Genomic DNA, 19216 nt, shown 5'->3' with positions numbered 1-19216 from the left:
GACTTTGATTTGCATTTGCCTGAAGATTAGTGATATTGAGCATCTTTTCATGTGCCTGTTGGCCATCTGTATGTCTACTTTGGAGAAATGTCTATTTCTTAATCAGGTTTTTTTTTTCTTTTTTTGATTTTGAGTTGTATGATGTCTTTGTATATTTGACCTTTTAAACCCCATCATATAGTCCCTTTTTTTTTGGTTTGTTTTGCTTTTGTTTCCTTTGCCTGAAGAAATAGATCAAAAATATTAAAGCTGATGGCAAAGAGCTTACTGCCTATTTTATGATATCAGGTCTTACATTTAAATCTTTAATTCATTTTGAATTTTTTCCATGCATAGTGTGAAAAAATAGTCCAGTTCAATTCTTTTGCATATAACTGATAGTTTTCCCAATAAAGTTTATTGAAGAGGCTGTGTTCTCCTCCATTGTATGTTCTTGTCTTCTTTGTTGTAGATTAACTGCCCATTTAAGTGTGAGTTTTCTGTACTCTCTATTTGATTCCACTGATCTGTGTGTCTGTTTTCATGACATTACTATACTGTTTCAATTACTGTGGTTTTATAGTGCTCTTTGAAACCTAAGAACGTAATACCTCCATGTTTGTTCTTCATTTGCAAGATCACTTTAGCTATTCAGGGTCTTCTGCGTTTCCACACACATTTTAAAATTATTTGTTTTAGTTTTTTGAAAAGTGCCATTGGTGTTTTGACAGGGATTGCACTGAATTTGTACATTTCCTTAAGTAGCATGGTCATTTTAACAATATTGATTCTTCCAATCTATAAGCACAGTATGTCTTTCCATCTGTTTTTGTTGTCCTCAATTTCTTTCATTACCAGTGTTTCATAGTTTTCTGAGTATAAGTCTTTTAACTCAGTAGATTTATTCCTAGGTATTCAATTCTTTTTGATTAAACTGTAAATGAGATTTTAAAAAATTCTCTAATAGTTTGCTATTAGTGCATAGAGATGCAAAAGATTTTTATATATTAGTATTGTATCCTGCAACTTTACCAAATTCACTGATGAGATCTAATAGCTTTTTTGTGACATCTTCAGGATTTCCTATGTGCAGTATCATGTCATCTGCAAACAGTGATACTCAGTTTTTCCTTTCCTATTTTGTTTCCTTTTATTTCTTTTCTTTGTCTGATTTCTGTAACTAGGACTTCCAATATTATGTTAAATAGAAGTTTTAAGAATGAACATCCTGTCTCATTCGTGATTATAGATGAAAGGCTTTCATCTTTTTACCATTGAGTATAATGTTAGCTGTTGGCTTGTCATATATGGCCTTTATTATGTTTAAATATGTTGCCTCTGTAACCACTTTGGAGAGTTTTTATTTTAAATGGTTGTTGAATTTTGTCAAAAACTTTTATTCACACATTGATATGATCATATTATTTTTAGTCTTCAATCTGTTAATGTGGAATATCACACTGATTGATTTGTGGATGTTCAACTGTACTTGCATCAGTGGGATAAATCCCACTTGATCATCATGTTTTATTCTTTTAAAGTATTGTTAACTCAGTTTGCTAATGTATAGTTGAATTATTGCATCTTTTCCTCAGCGATATTGCCCTGTAATTTACATTTTTGTGTGACATCTGTTAAGATTTGGTACCAAGGTGATTCTGGCCTTGTAGAATGAATTTGGAAGTGATCCTTCCTCTGCAATTCTTTTTTTGGTGTGTGTGTGTGTGTGTGTAATAGTTTGAGAAGGATAGATGGTAACTCTTTTCTGAATATTGGTAGAATTTACCTGTGAAGCCACTTGTCCTGAACTTCAGTTTGTTGGGCTGTTTTTTTTTTAACTGATTCAGTTTCATTACTGGTAAATTTCATTACCAGTTTTCATTATTGGTAATAGTTCCTATTTATTCCTGGTTCAATTTTAGAAAATTGTACATTTCTCAGAATATGTTAACTTCTTTTAGGTTGTCCATTTTATTGGCTTGTAATTTTCATAGTAATCTTATGAAGGCTTCCCAGATGGTGCAGTGGTAAACAATCTGCCTGCCATTGCAAAAGATGCCAGAGATGTGGATTCAATCCCTGGGTCAGGAAGATCTGCTGGAGGAGGAAATGACAAACTGCTCCATTATTCTTGCTTTGAAAATTCCAAGAACAGAGGAGCCTGGTGGGCCACAGTCCTTGGGGACACAGAGAGGCAGACACAATTGAGTCACTGAACACACACAGACACACACATGCAATCTCTTATGATCCTTTGTGTTTTGCCTAATTTGATGTTTTTGTTTTTTGGTAAGATGGTTGCATTTCCTATCCTTGAAGAAGTTGCCTTTTATAGGAGACCACCTATGTATCCCAGCAGCAACCCCCTCTGGTCACGAGAGCTAGATGCTCTAGGGGCACCTCCTGTACTGGCTTCATGAGTACTTTTGTTATGGGCAGTTAGGTGTGGCTGGCCCCCAATCTGGTTGGTTGCCAAGCCTGTCTTACAAGGATTCTGACAGCTCCTAGTGGGTGGGGCTGAGTCATGAGGCAGCTGATTGCAGCATCCCAGTGGGCCCAGGATTAGTGCTGGCCTACTGGTGGGTGGGGTCAGGATCTAGAGTGAGAGGTTAAAGGGCTGAGGTCCTAGATCTAGCATGGGCCTGCTGGTGGTGGTGCTAGATTCTGACACAGCTGGACTGGAGGTTCAGAGTGTCTTGAAGCTGGTGTCAGCTTGCTTGTGGGTGGAGCCAAGCTTCAAAGGGTCCCAGGGCTAATGCCAGCCGACAATTTAATGGAGCCAGATCCCAGGATCTCTGGCTGCAGGGCCCTGGGGGTCCCAGAGTTGGTGTTGTCTGGTCACTGAGCCCAGCCAGTCTTTGTGATGGCTGCTGTGTGTCTGGGTCTTAGCCCAATGGTGGGGCTGGGGGGGGGTTGTTGTATATTTCAGGGCATCTAGTTGAGGAGTCCACTGAGTCCCAATTAGTATTGGCCTGATGGTCCTGGGGTTGGTGCAGGCCTGCTGGTGGATGGGCTGAGTCCTCACATTGCAGGCTGTGGGGCTATAGTGGTCTTGGTGCTGGTGTCTACCCACTGGTGGATGATGCTGCAGCCCAAGCTGGTACCCCAGAGCCAAGATCTGAGGTCTCTGGTTTCAGGGCCCTAGAGATCCAAGAGTTGGTGTCTGCCTGATGGTACAGAGACCAGGGCCCATGGATTCCTGGGATGGTTACCTGCCCGTTGATGTGCAAGGCTGGTCCCAGGGCTAGTGACTGCCCACTGGTGGGTGGGGCTCCAGGCCCCCAGGAGTATTCAGGAGATATATCCAGAGCTCTGGTGGGTGGCATTGAGTCCTGGGCCCTCTGGGGGATAGAGCTGTGTTCTAGGGTGGCTGTGAGCTCAGGAGGCCTTAAGACACAGTTGTTCTAGTGAGTAGGGTTGTGTCTCTGCCCAACTAGCTGCTTGGCCTGAAGGATCCCAATACTGGTCCAGCTCAGCTGGTGGGTGGGACTAAGTGCTGGCACCAATAAATAGGGTTTCAAAATGATGCTTGCCAACACCAGTGTCCTTGTGGTCGCACAAGTTCTCCAGGGTAAGTTGCAGTTGACTCCCACTTCTCTGGAAGTATCTCCAAGTCCAACATGTGATTCTAACTCAGGCTCCTTTCAGATTACTGCTTCATGATCCCAGATCATGTGAGATTTTATATATGACACAGCCCTCTGGTTATCCCAAGAGTAAGCCCTGCTGACATTCAATGCCAAATGTTTTGGGGGCTCATCTTCCCAGTGCAGTATGTCTAATATGGGAAACCCAATGTGGGGCTCGGACCCCTCACTCCTGGAGGAGAACCTCTGCAATTGTAATTATCCTCTTGTTTGTAAATCACTAGTGATGTGGGCCTTGGCTCCATGTCCCTCCTACTTGCCTGTTGTGGGTCCATCTTTATATTATTAGTTGCAAAAGAATTTTTCTGCTAGACTTCATATCTTTCTCATCAAAAATTCTTTGTAAATAGTTATAATTTTGGTGTGCCCATTGGAGGAGGTGAGCTCTTGCTGTGCTCAGTTGCTCAGTCGTGTCTGGCTCTTTGTGACCCCATGGACTGTAGCCCACCGGACTCCTCTGTTCATGGGATTTCCCAGGCAAGAATACTGGAGTGGGTTGCCATACCCTCCTTCAGGGGATCTTCCTGACCCAGGGACTGAACCCACATCTCTTATATTGGCAGGTGGATTCTTTACTACTGAGTCACCTGGGAAGCTCAGTTTAGGATCTTCCTACACCACAAATCTTGCCCCCTCTTGTAAATGATGTTTTTAATTTCACTGCTGACATATAAGAAAAGGACTGACTTTTCTATATTTACCTTATATCTTGCAAACTTGCTATAGTCACTTATTAATTCCAGGAGCTTCTTTCTTTCCTTCTTTCTTTGTTTTGTCAGTTGTTTGGGATTTTCAACTTAAACCATCATATTACTTGTGAACAAAGATGGCTTTATTTCTCCTTTCCAAATCTCCGTTTTTATTAGTAGTCTTTTATTATTGCATTACTAGGACTTGCACTATAATGTTCAATAAAAACGGTGAGAAGAAATAGTTCTACTCTGTCCCCAGTCTTAGGGGAAAATCATTACATATCTCACCATTAACTATGATGCTATCTGTAAGTTTTCATAATTGTTCTTCATGAAGCTGTGGGAATTCATTTTTATTCCTAGTTTGCTGGGAGGTTTTGTCAAATGCTGTTTCTGCACCTTATTGACTGATCATAAGACTTTTATTTTTTAGCCTGTTGATGTGATGGGTTGCATTAATTCATATTCTAATGTTGAGCCAGCCTTGTATACCTGAAGTAAATCCCACTTGTGCATGGAGTGTACCTTTTTATATACATTGTTAGATTCAGTTTGCTCACCTTTTGTTGAGAATGTTTATGTCTGTTAAGGAGAGATCAGATCAGATCAGTCACTCAGTCATGTCCGACTCTTTGCGACCCATGAATTGCAGCATGCCAGGCCTCCCTGTCCATCACCAACTCCCGGAGTTCACTCAGACTCACGTCCATCGAGTCAGTGATGCCATCCAGCCATCTCATCCTCTGTCGTCCCCTTCTCCTCCTGCCCCTAATCCCTCCCAGCATCAGGGTCTTTTCCAATGAGTCAACTCTTTGCATGAGGTGGCCAAAGTACTGGAGTTTCAGCTTTAGCATCATTCCTTCCAAAGAAATCCCAGGGCTGATCTCCTTCAGAATGGACTGGTTGCATCTCCTTGCAGTCCAAGGGACACTCAAGAGTCTTCTCCAACACCACATTTCAAAAGCATCAATTCTTGGGTGCTCAGCCTTCTTCACAGTCCAACTCTCACATCCATACATGACCACAGGAAAAACCATAGCCTTGACTAGACGAACCTTTGTTGGCAAAGTAATGTCTCTGCTTCCGAATATGCTATCTAGGTTGGTCATAACTTTCCTTCCAAGGAGTAAGCATCTTTTAATTTCATGGCTGCGATCACCATCTGTAGTGATTTTGGAGCCCAGAAAAATAAAGTCTGACACTGTTTCCCCATCTATTTCCCATGAAGTGGTGGGACCGGATGCCATGATCTTCATTTTCTGAATGTTGAGCTTTAAGCCAACTTTTTCACTCTCCACTTTCACTTTCATCAAGAGGCTTTTGAGTTCCTCTTCACTTCTGCCATAAGGGTGGTGTCATCTGCATATCTGAGGTTATTGATATTTCTGCTGGCAATCTTGATTCCAGCTTGTGTTTCTTCTAGTCCAGCATTTCTCATGATGTACTCTGCATATAAGTTAAATAAACAGGGTGACAATATACAGCCTTGATGAACTTCTTTTCCTATTTGGAACCAGTCTGTTGTTCCATGTCCAGAACTAACTGTTGCTTCCTGATCTGCATACAAATTTCTCAAGAGGCAGATCAGGTGGTCTGGAGAGATAGTCATTTGTAATTTGTCCTCTCTTTGTTTGGTTTTGGTGTTAGGGTAAGTTTGTCCTCTTGGACTGAGTTTGGAAGTTTTCTTTCTACTTCTATTTTATTTAAGAGTTTGCAGAAAATTCAGGTATTCTTTTCTCTTTTTTCTTTTTTAAATTATGCAAGTATGATAACACATTTACAGGAGACTTGGAAAATAAAAACAAACTTATATATAGTTACACTATATATTACAATTTTCAGATCAGATCAGTCTCTCAGTTGTGTCCGACTCTTTGTGACCCCATGAATCGCAGCACGCCAGGCCTCCCTGTCCATCACCAACTCCCGGAGTTCACTCAGACTCACGTCCATCGAGTCAGTGATGCCATCCAGCCATCTCATCCTCTGTCGTCCCCTTCTCCTCCTGCCCCTAATCCCTCCCAGCATCAGGGTCTTTTCCAATGACTCAACTCTTCGCATGAGGTGGCCAAAGTACTGGAGTTTCAGCTTTAGCATCATTCCTTCCAAAGAAATCTCAGGGCTGATCTCCTTCAGAATGGACTGGTTGGATCTCCTTGCAGTCCAAGGGATTCTCAAGAGTCTTCTCCAATACCACACTTCAAAAGCATCAATTCTTCGGCCCTCAGCCTTCTTCACAGTCCAACTCTCACATCCATACATGACCACAGGAAAAACCATAGCCTTGACTAGACGAACCTTTGTTGGCAAAGTAATGTCTCTGCTTTTGAATATGCTATCTAGGTTGATCATAACCTTTCTTCCAAGGAGTAAGCGTCTTTTAATTTCGTGGCTGCGATCACCATCTGTAGTGTTTTTGGAGCCTAGAAAAATAATGTCTGACACTGTTTCCCCATCTATTCCCCATGAAGTGGTGGGACCGGATGCCATGATCTTCATTTTCTGAATGTTGAGCTTTAAGCCAACTTTTTCACTCTCCACTTTCACTTTCATCAAGAGGCTTTTTAGTTCCTCTTCACTTTCTGCCATAAGGGTGGTGTCATCTGCATATCTGAGGTTATTGATATTTCTCCTGGCAATCTTGATTCCAGCTTCTGTTTCTTCCAGTCCAGCGTTTCTCATGATGTACTCTGCATATAAGTTAAATAAACAGGGTGACAATATACAGCCTCAATGAACTCCTTTTCCTATTTGGAACCAGTCTGTTGTTCCATGTCCAGTTCTAACTGTTGCTTCCTGACCTGCATACAAATTTCTCAAGAGGCAGATCAGGTGGTCTGGTATTCCCATCTCGTGAAGAATTTTCCACAGTTTATTGTGTTCCACACAGTCAAAGGCTTTGGTATAGTCAATAAAGCAGAAATAGATGTTTTTCTGGAACTCTCTCACTTTTTCTATGATCCAGTGGATGTTGGCAATTTGATCTCTGGTTCCTCTGCGTTTTCTAAAACCAGCTTGAACATTAGGAAGTTAACGGTTCAAATATTGCTGAATCCTGGCTTGGAGCATTTTGAGCATTACTTTACTAGCATGTGAGATGAGTGTAATTGTGCGGTAGTTTGAGCATTCTTTGGCTTTGCCTTTCTTTGGGATTAGAATGAAAACTGACCTCTTCCAGTCCTGTGGCCACTGCTGAGTTTTCCAAATTTGCTGGCATATTGAGTGCAGCACTTTCATAGCATCATCTTTCAGGATTTGAAATAGCTCAACTGGAATTCCATCACTTCCACTAACTTTGTTCATAGTGATGCTTTCTAAGGTCCACTTGACTTCACATTCCAGGATGTCTGGCTCTAGGTCAGTGGTCACACCATCGTGATTATCTGGGTCGTGAAGATCTTTATTGTGCAGTTCTTCTGTGTATTCTTGCCATCTCTTCTTAATATCTTCTGCTTCTGTTAGGTCCATACCATTTCTGTCCTTTATCAAGCTCATCTTTGCATGAAATGTTCCTTTGGTATCTCTGATTTTCTTGAAGAGATCCCTAGTCTTTCCCATTCTGTTGTTTTCCTCTATTTCCTTGCATTGATCGCTGAAGAAGGCTTTCTTATATCTTCTTGCTATTCTTTGGAACTCTGCATTCAGATGTTTATAACTTTCCTTTTCTCCTTTGCTTTTCACTTCTCTTCTTTTCACAGCTATTTGTAAGGTCTCCCCAGACAGCCATTTTGCTTTTTTGCATTTCTTTTCTATGGGAATGGTCTTGATCCCTGTCTCCTGTACAATGTCACGAACCTCATTCCATAGTTCATCAGGCACTCTATCTATCAGATCTAGGCCCTTAAATCTATTTCTCACTTCCACTGTATAATCATGAGGGATTTGATTTAGGTCATACCTGAATGGTCTAGTGGTTTTCCCTACTTTGTTCAATTTAAGTCTGAATTTGGCAATAAGGAGTTCATGATCTAAGCCACAGTCAGCTCCTGGTCTTGTTTTTGCTGACTGTGTAGAGCTTCTCCATCTTTGGATGCAAAGAATATAATCAATTTGATTTTGGTGTTGACTGTCTGGTGATGTCCATGTGTAGAGTCTTCTCTTGTGCTGTTGGAAGAGGGTGTTTGTTATGACCAGTGCATTTTCTTGGCAAAACTCTTTAATCTTTGCCCTGCTTCATTCCGTATTCCAAGGCCAAATTTATCTGTTACTCCAGGTGTTTCTTGACTTCCTACTTTTGCATTCCAGTCCCCTATAATGAAAAGGACATCTTTTTGGGGTGTTTGTTCTAAAAGGTCTGTAGTTCATAGAACCGTTCAACTTCAGCTTCTTCAGTGTTACTGGTTGGGGCATAGACTTGGATTACTGTGATATTGAATGGTTTGCCTTGGAAACGAACAGAGATCATTCTGTCGTTTGTGAGATTGCATCCAAGTACTGCATTTCAGACTCTCTTGTTGACCATGATGGCTACTCCATTTCTTCTGTGGGATTCCTGCCTGCAGTAGTAGATATAATGGTCATCTCAGTTAAATTCACCCATTCCAGTCCATTTCAGTTCGCTGATTCCTAGAATGTCGACATTCACTCTTGCCATCTTTTGTTTGACCACTTCCAATTTGCCTTAATTCATGGACCTGACATTCCAGGTTCCTATGCAATATTGCTCTTTACAGCATCGGACCTTGCTTCTATCACCAGTCACATCCACAGCTGGGTATTGTTTTTGGTTTGGCTCCATCCCTTCATTCTTTCTGGAGTTATTTCTCCACTGATCTCCAGTAGCATATTGGGCACCTACTACCTGGGGAGTTTCTCTTTCAGTATCCTATCATTTTGCCTTTTCATACTGTTCATGGGGTTCTCAAGGCAAGAATACTGAAGTGGTTTGCCATTCCCTTCTCCAGTGGACCACATTCAAGTAGCTAAATTAAGACTTTTTAGTGGGATTTTAATATCAAACTCTCAAATTAATAGAATGAATATACAGAAAGTAGATGGATATAGTAGACCTGAAAAGCACCATGAACCAATTCAACATAATTACAATTTATACAATTTTCACACAACAATGGGATACAAATTCTATTCAAGTTCTCATAAATTAGGAGATACTGAAACATATCTGGGGACATAAAACAAGGTGGAAAATTTCATGGTCTAAAGGTACTGCAATCATAGAATGTGTCCTCTTATCACTGGGATTATATTAAAAGTCAATATCAAAAGCTATTTGAAAATAACCTACATACTTTCAAGTGCAATGTCTTGTCACTTCTCTAAATGCTTGTGGCATTCAGCAGTGAAACAAAATCAGTCTGTTACTTTCTATTTCAGGTGGGTATTAATTTTTCATACAATTTATTTAATAGAGAAGACCCATTCAGGTTATCACTTATTGTGTATCGTGGATTGTATCTTTAAAAAAGTTAGTCTACTTTATCTAAGTTATCAAATTTGTCGTATAGTATAGATTTTTCTCAGCTTTGCTGCTGCTGCTGCTGCTAAGTTGCTTCAGTCATGTCCAACTCTATGCGATCCCATAGACGGCAGCCCACCAGGCTCCCCCGTCCCTGGGATTCTCCAGGCAAGAACACTGGAGTGGGTTGCCATTTCCTTCTCCAATGCAGGAAAGTGAAAGTGAAGTCGCTCAGTCGTGTCCGACTCTTAGCGACCCCATGGACTGTGGCCCACCAGGCTCCTCCATCCATGGGATTTTCCTGAAGTATAATTGACAGAGCCATAATATGTTTAAAGTGAAAAAGGTGATTATTTGATATATACTTTTAAATGATTACCACAATCAAGTTAATTAACAAATCCATCACCTTTTACAGTTTTGTGTATGAAAGAATGGTCAAGATCTATGCTTTTTGCAAATTTCAAGTACAAATCAGATCAGATCAGTCGCTCTGTCGTGTCCGACTCTTTGCCACCCCATGAATCGCAGCACGCCAGGCCTCCCTGTCCATCACCAACTCCCAGAGTTCACTCAGAGTTAGGTCCATCGAGTCAGTGATGCCATCCAGCCATGTTATTAAATATGGTCACCATGTCCATTAGATTTCCAGAACTTACTCATCTTATAACTGAAAGTTTGTACCCTTTGAACAACACCCATTTTTCTCCACCTCTCACCCCTGGCAACCCCCATTCTACTCTTCGTTTCTATGGGTTCGACTTGTTTTTATTTTGTTATTGTTGTTAAGATTGACAAATTAGTGATACTGTACATTATTTGACTTTCTCTGTCTGACTTATTTCATTTAGGATAATGTCCCCTACTTTCAAATATATGTCACAAATGGCGAGATTTCCTTCTTTTTCTAAGACCAAATAATATTCCACTGTGAGTGTGCATACACATAGCACGTTGTCTCTCTCCATTCATCTATCAACAGACATTTATTTCCATATTTGACTATTGTGGATAGTGCTACCCTGAACATAGGAGTCTAGTAACTCTTCCAGATAGTGATTTCATTTTCTTTGGATATATAAAGAGAAGTAGGAGTGCTGTGTCATGGGGTGCACACGCAGTCACTCAGTCATGTTGGACTCTTCACGACCCACCAGGCTCCTCTGTCCATGGGATTTTCGAGGCAAGAATACTGCAGTGGGTTGACATTTTCTCCTTCAGGGGATCTTCTTGAACCAGGAATTGAACCCATGTCTCCTGCGTCTCTTGTATCTGCCAGCAGATTCTTTCCCACATCGTATGGTAGTTCTCTTTTAAATTTTTTGAGGAAGTGTACAGATATTTTACTTCCTTAGTTCAATGTAATTTTAATTATTTTATTCTTTTTGATGTTATTATAAATAGCATTGTTTCCTTAATTTCTTCTTTTGGTGGCTTGCTGGTATTGTATAGAAATGCCATTGATTTATCTCATATTATGACTTTGTATCCTGCAGTTTACTGAGTTCATTTATCAATTCTAATAGATTTTTGGGTGGAGTCTTCAGAGTTTTCTATATGTAAGATGATGTCATCTACAAACAGAGACAATTTTACTTCTTCCTTTTTTATTTGGATGACTTTTACTTCTTTTTCCTATTAATTGCTTTAGCTAGGACTTCTAGCACTATGTTGAATAAAAGTTATGAAAAAGGGCATCCTTATCTTGGTCCTGATCTTAAAGGGAAAACTTCACCATTGAGTATGATATTAACTATGGGCTTATCATTATAATTTGTTGATGTGCTTTTTTTTAATATCTAATTTGAGAATTTTGATCATAATTGGATGTTGAATTTTATCAAATGCCTTTTCTGCATTTATTTAGGTAATTATGTTTTTATCCTTCATTTCTTAAAGTGGTGTATCACATTGCTTTATTTGTGGACATGTAGCCATCTTTACGAGGTCCCAGGTGGAGCAGTGGTAAAGAATTTGCCTCTCAGAGCAGGACATGCAAAAGATCCAGGTGCAATCCCTGGGTCAGGAAGATGCCCTGCAGGAGGAAATGGTAATCCACTCCAGTATTCTTGCCTGGAAAATCCCATGGACAGGGGAGCCTAACAGTTTACAGTCCATTCGGTCACAAAAAGTTAGACATGACTTAATGACTTAGCATGCGCACACACACACAGCCATCCTTACATCCCCCAAGATTAAATCATACTTGAGCACAGTCTATGATCCTTTTAATAATGTTCAGCTTAATTGCTTTGCTCATGTTTTTTGAGAATCTTAGCAACTATGTTTCTCAACATTATTTGCCTATAATTTTCTTTTCTTTTGGTGGTTCTCATCAGGTTTTGGTATCTGCTTTGGTTGGTTCTGGGTTTGGGTTTTGGTTCTCATATGGTTTTGGCCTTGTAAAATGAATTTGGAAGTGTTCCCTCTTCTTTAATATTTTGGAAGAGTTTGAGGAGGATTAGCATTATTTCTTCTTTAAATGTTTTACAGACTTTACCAGTGAAGCTGTCTAGTCTTAGTCTGAATCAGTAATCAAAAATTTCCCAAAAGAACAATCACCTTACTAGTAGTTGGTATGTTCAGATTGTCTGTTTCTTCATGATTCATCTTGGCAAGTATGTTTCTAGTAATTTATCCATTTCTTCTAGGTTATCCAATTTGTTGGTATATAATTGTTTTAGTAGTCTCTTATAATCCCTTGTACTACTGTGGTTATCAGTTGCAATTATTCCTCTGTGATATCTTATTGAGTCTTCTCTTTTTTTAAGTATTCTAGCTAAATATTTGTCAATACTGTTCATATTGTCTTCTCTTTTTTTAAGTATTCTAGCTAAATATTTGTCAATACTGTTCATATTAAAAAAAAAACATAGGTTTGTTTTTTTATTATCTTTCTAGTCTCTATTTCATTCCTATCTGCTTTGATCCTATTTCCTTTCTTCTGTGGACTTAGTTTGTTCTTTTTTTTTTTTTTTTCTTTTTTAGTGTCTTGATGTAGAGTTAGCTTGTTTGAGATTTTTCATTTTTTCTTTAAGTAAGCACTTATTGCTATAGGCTTCCCTCTTACACTTTGGTGTAAGCACTTTCGTTGGTTCTGGGTTTGGGTTTTGGTTCTCATCTGGTTTTGGCCTTGTAAAATGAATTTGGAAGTGTTCCCTCTTCTTTAATTTTTTGGAAGAATTTGAGGAGGATTGGCATTATTTCTTCTTTAAATGTTTGACAGACTTTACCAGTGCTTTGGTGCTTCCATAAGTTTTGATATGTTGTATTTCCATTTTCATTAGTCTCAAGACAACTTCTGACATCTTCTTTGACCCATTAGTTGCTCAGGAGCATACTGTTTAATAGTCACATGTTTGTGAATTTTCCAATTACCTCCTGTTACTGCTTTCTCAATTCATACCATACTGATTGGGAAAAAAATCTTTGATATGACTTCAGTCTTCTTAAATTTGTTAGGACTTGATCTGTGGCTGAACATATGATCTATCCTAGGAAATATTCTGTATGAACTTGATAAGGATGTGAATTCTGCTATTGTTGGCTATTATATGTATGTCTGTTAGGTCTATTTGGTCTAACGTATATTTCAGAATGTTCTTCCCATATTGATTATTTCAATGACCTTTCTGTTTCTGAAAGTGGGTTTTGAAGTCCCCTACTAGTATTATAATTCTATTTCTCCCTTCCAATCTGTTAGCATTTGCTTTTTGTATTTAGGTGCTCCCATATTGATGCATAATTGAAACTGTTCTATCCTCTTGATGAATTAGTCCTTTATCATTATATCATGTACACCTTTGTCTCTTGTTACAGTTTCTGACTTAAAATCTGTTTTGTCTGATGACATATAGCTAACCTCCTCTTTTGATTTCCACTTGAATGAAATATCTTTCATTGCTTCACCTTAAACCTATATGAAAACTTAAAGCTGAAATGAGTTTCTTGTAGGCAGCATATGGTTAGGTCTTTACTCCTTTATCCACTCTGTCTTTTGATTGGAAAATTTAATCTACTTAAATTCAAAGTGATTATTGCTAGGTAAGTGCTTGCTACTGCCATTTTGTTCATTGCTTTCTCGATATTTCATAGATCTTTTGTTTCTGTGTTCCTTTTGATTATTAACTGCTTTGATTTCTTTCTCTTTATCTACTGTATATCTACTATAGGTTTTTGTTTTGTAGTTACCATGAAGCTTATAAAAAAAATCTTATAGTCAGTCTATTATAAGGTGGTAACAACCTAACTTCAACTGTCTACCAAAGCTCCACATTTTTTGGATTAATTAGTTATTCTTGTTAATTATTTATTTAAAGTATATTGAGCTATTCAGAGTTACAAGTAGTAGATATCCAGAAGAACATTTCACTCAGGGGCATTTCTCACACACCTTCTCCAGTCACTCTTGCCTCATCAGCTACGTAATCTTTCTCTGTTTCATTCTCTTTTTCCGTCTTTCTATAATTCTGTCTAAATATTTTCTCTTACAAATATACCTTACCCTATTTCCTGTATCTTATACCTTCCTATATGATGACTGAGCGACTTCACTTTCACTTTTCACATTCATGCATTGGAGAAGGAAATGGCAACCCACTCCAGTGTTCTTGCCTGAAGAATCCCAGGGACGGGGGAGCCTGGTGGGCTGCTGTCTATGGGGTCGCACCGAGTTGGACATGACTGAAGCAACTTAGCAGCAGGAACAGCATACAGAAGATAACTGATTCCAGATTTTCTGCATGTATTCCCTCTAAACACATTAAATACCATCTTCAAATTTATGAAAACCTATCACACTAAAGTTGTCAACTTCATGCTAGGGCAGAGTAGATATTATTATATAGATATTTACATAATATAGCAATATAACTATATGGCTATATAGTTTTATATAAGTTTATATACATTTTATATATTTTATATGTTATATATATATACTTTTATATATATATAAGTATTTATATAATATAAATACTTAAATAAACATAAATATCACTAAATAACTTTACTAAATATTTAACTATGAATGAAATTTATCTGACAGGTATATTCAAAAATCATTTTTAAAATTTTCCTGTCATATATAACTGATTTTAATATAAAATTTCCATAATGTATTGAGAAGTAAAGATTGTATTAGTATATGCACTAACTTGTAGTGTTCTCCCCATTTTACCCATGTGAAAACTGAAACACGCCTAATTTATCCAGTGTCATACAGTTGACCAGTGAGGAATCAGAGAGTTGAACCCTGAAATCTCTTAGTTCTAGGCTCTAAAATCCATGAAATACTGCATATCTTCAAGTCTTTTATTTCAAATACTCTTTCTCTTATACCCAGTTTAATCTTAAATCTCATCTAGTCAGAAAAACAGAAAACTAAAAGTAAAAGCAGTCTTTTTTTTGGTGGGATGTTGATTACATGTTTTTTCCCCTTCTATCTGGGAAACGTAATCATTAATTATAAATGATTGCAGGTGAGTTGCAGTCAGCCCAGGAACAGACAAATGACAGTTTCTGAGAGGACTCTTTAAGGTCTTCATGGAGCTGACAGTTCATGGGAAGGACAAACCCAAGTTTCTAGGGGTGGGGGGGGGGAAGGCAGTAATCATTTTATTATTTGTCTTAAAAGTAAATCAGAAAATTATAAAAATTAGACTCTAAAACTAAAGATGAGTAAAGTTCCTTCTTAGAAATTCTAGCACAAACTATTCTTTATTTCTTCCATGTATTACAGATCTTACAAGTGTTTCACATTGAAAGTATTACAAAGAGTCACCCTTTTCCAGGGTCTCATAAAACCTAATTAAATAATACTTATGTGAGCTCAGTTAATCAAGAAGAAAATGACATCTGAATCTTCACCAGGTAACTTTGACATGTAAGCTGTTTTTCAAAATTACTTTCAAGTTAGGATTGGATTGGCTCACCAAATTTGGCCTCTGGTTCTCTTAGTTACACTGCATTCCCTAATGCTGTTGCAATAGAGATAATTATAATTCATTCTTATTGATCAAAAGAGTGACTTTCTTTTTTGGGTCTTAGCTGACAAAGACTTAAAGCAATTGCTCCTGGCATTTTCACATTATTATGAAAGCTGTCTTTCCTCTTCTTTACAGTAAGCAATAATGCATGGATTCCTGTCCAGTGCTCTCATATCTAATAGTGCATGAGCTTAAATCAATTGCAAATTTATATTATATACACTCAGTGTAAAATATTCAAGAGGATGAAAACATATCCATGCAGAAAGCAAGATAACAATGGAAAATATATATTTCATCTTTTATGAGTGAAGAAATTTTAATACTTATATATAGAAATACCAATTATATTAGTATTTAGTTCCTTAAATCATAAATTTATTGATAATTAATTTTTACAAGGGATTCTGTAATCTTAAAAGTCTTTTCCTTATTTAATAGCTTAAGTCAAAGAAAGGAAATTATGAATTGCTGAAGCTGAAACACTTTTATTGTAAATTAACCCTTTTATTTCTTTCCTTTCATTGGTCCTGTGTTCAAAAATATTTTTTGCTTTTCACTCTTCATTGATAAGCTAATATGTTTCTATTTTTAAAATTAAATATTATATAACTACTAGTAAAAAGTTTTGAGCATTATAAAAATGGTGTCATGATAGTTAAGTTGACACAATTTTAGTCAAAATCAAGGAAGTTAACATTTTATTTCACTGTCCATTATATAGTTTTAATATCTTGATAAGAACTTAGAGACCAATTTTACTGGTTTCACCATTTGCAAACACTTGGACTTCTATATTGAAGTCATTGTTATAAAAGGAGTTTTGTTTATTTTTCTGTTCTCAGGATACCCTTCCTACTTTAAGAATCATTAAATATTTCCACTCACTTTTTTAATCAAAAAAGAAGTTGTATAAGTATTTGCTCAATTTCAGTTAACATGAAACATCTAATTTTTTGAATCCTTTCCTTTGGTGTTTTTAATGTCTCAGAATTCACATTAGTAAAATTTAACTACATGGTTCTGAGTAGATAACAAAGAATATGACTAAAATGAAAATATGAATGATTTTACATCCTTAGGCCAGTGGCTTATCTATTGGAGCATGTTGAGTCCCTGGTGTGGCACAAAAACACTTGATTTCACTCTTGCTCCAAAAAGAAATACCTCTGTATAAATGGTCCATGTAGCAATTTGATCATTTACAATTGAAGGGCCACTTTAAACCAGAGTAATACACCCAAGAGAGTCATGGTTTCCACCAAAAAAACAATCACAATAGACTGATGCAGTAGTTTCAGGCACCAGAGGGAACAACTTCTTCACAGAAAAAAAAAAACTTAAAATGAAGTAGCCTGTTCCACAGAACAAAGTGTCTCCTTAGAATGAACAAGTAAGGTGGTTTGGCTAAAAGTGCAGATGGTTTCCTCCAAAACTATTGTGATTAGCTGATATTTCCATTTCTCTTTGGCCTAAATCTTCTTCACCTTGACATGCAATGACATTATTAGAAGGGTTTCAGTAATTATAAAATAGAAATAATTATTCGTGGAGATACACTATTAATATATTTTAAAAGAAAGACATAGCTCTACTATGAAGGATAATATAAGCCAGACCAGGAACACAGGTACATTAATGCCTCCGTGTGTGTGTGTGTGTGTGTGTGTGTGTGTGTGTCTGTCTGTGTGTGTCTGTGTGTGACAAAGTCAAACCAAAGGAGATAGCAAAGCATCTTGAAATGAACCATAATCCATAGAAGTATACAGCCAAAGATGAAGAAGGAGTGTGAATATTCCTGAGAGTTCATGTTATGATCAGGTGTCAGTACCAAGTTTTTCTTCATGAAGTGTTCACTTCATAAAGAAATAATATATCAGATAAAATTAAATATAAGTATTATATTTTGCCCTAGATAGAACTAGAACTGATTCTAATTCTGAGTATCCCTTCCTTTGCTGAATAATTTGTGGAGCCAAATTGCCTACAAAGCAAATTTTGCAGCACTCTTCTGAAGTCAGAGAAGACAAATCAGTTGCAATCTGTATAGTCAGATATTAATCCCAACAATTGCACTCCTGATGGCTGTTTGAATAAGTTATTCTCTCACCTAAAATCAGTTTCCTTATCTATGTACAATTAAAAGTTTTTCTGGTTCCTGGAATTATCCAGTAAAAAATAGGCATGAAGTACATATATATGGCTGCTAATGCTTGGAAATTTGGTTAATGCGATTTTTCTTTCTCCCTGTATTTATTTGTTTTCTCTTCTTCCCATATACTTTCTAGCTTATTGTTGAAAGCCGGAAAGAGAGAGTGAGCACAGTGCATTTATGGGAAATTCCCTCAGTAAGTTAACTTTCAAAAGATAGGACTAGGTTAGTGCACAATATCCTTGGTTTATCATATAGCACGACTTATATCTCTTTAGTTATTAGAAGATTTCATATTTCCATGCCTCTTCAGAGATAATTCTCAACATCCAATCATTCCCATACTGAATTATCTCTCCCTATTGATATGCCTGTAGGGACTATTGTATTGCAAAATAATCTGAGGCTGTATTCAGATAAAGCAGAGAAGAATGTCATGATTCACTACAATGTTTCATATATGCTAGGTTCAATACATTTCCTTCTCTGGATTTGAGGTATGTCAACAATCAATGACATGTCACAGTCTTAATTGGGAGTATTATTTTTGCTTTTAAAATCAACCTGAAATAGTGATGTATTGAATATTAGTGGGATCTTAAAGTCAAGGAAACATGGCGACAATGTCTGCCACAGGCACAGAAGAGACCATATAGACCAGCCTTCAATTTTCATGCAATATATGAAAGAAACCTTCCAAGGTCTATGAAATATTTGTAGAAGTCAAAGGTTTACTGTAGAGAAATGCCTTTTTTTTTCCTTACCTGCAGACATTTTGTTCATTTATATATTATTTTATAACTTAGAGTGTGTGTTAGCGGTGCCCAACTCTTTGCAACCCCATGTAGACTACCAAGCCCCTCTGTCCATGGGATTCTCCAGGCAAGAATACTGGAGAGGATAGTCATCCCTTCTCCAGGGGATCTTCCCAACCCAGGGATTGAACCTTGGTATCCTGCATTGCATGCAGATTCTTTACTGTCTGAGCCACCAGGGAAACAGTCATATACTGCAGGAAAAAATACAAAGATGTAAAGTGTGATCCTTTTAAGTTCAAATAAGTTAAATCAGTTATTTTTTAAAAGAAATCATTAAAACCATGGCTAGAGTCTTATAGTCTACATCTATATCTGTATCTGTTTACTGCTATAAATTATTATATAAATATTAATATTTCTTTATATACTATATATTTCTGACTATGCATTGATTCAAGGCCACTGATTCTAAATTTTAACTTCTTTTAAAGAACTTATAATCAAAGACACTTATGACTATAATTGGTGATTTTCTTCCTCACTGATACCAAAAATCATTGTACATTCTACAGTGAATGAGATCTT

At 37.4% G+C, this 19216-nt stretch overlaps 1 long non-coding RNA gene across 5 annotated transcripts in view; it reads left to right on the top strand.

Moving 5' to 3' along the window:
- Positions 1 to 19216, top strand: part of LOC123334984 — a 389678-nt gene that overhangs the window by 262909 nt on the left and 107553 nt on the right. For 3 of the 5 annotated variants that reach the window (XR_006553166.2, XR_006553165.2, XR_006553167.2), the window contains one exon: positions 15475 to 15605. The exons of the other annotated variants lie outside the window; for them this stretch is intronic. This is a non-coding gene — a long non-coding RNA (uncharacterized LOC123334984). The remainder of the gene's footprint in view (positions 1 to 15474; positions 15606 to 19216) is intronic. 5 annotated transcript variants of the gene reach the window in all.

The sequence above is a fragment of the Bubalus bubalis genome, chromosome 9, assembly GCF_019923935.1.
Source record: "Bubalus bubalis isolate 160015118507 breed Murrah chromosome 9, NDDB_SH_1, whole genome shotgun sequence".
Taxonomy (NCBI): Eukaryota; Metazoa; Chordata; class Mammalia; order Artiodactyla; family Bovidae; genus Bubalus; species Bubalus bubalis.
Note: the sequence above shows the minus strand (reverse complement) of the source record. Positions and strands in the feature narration are given on the sequence as shown.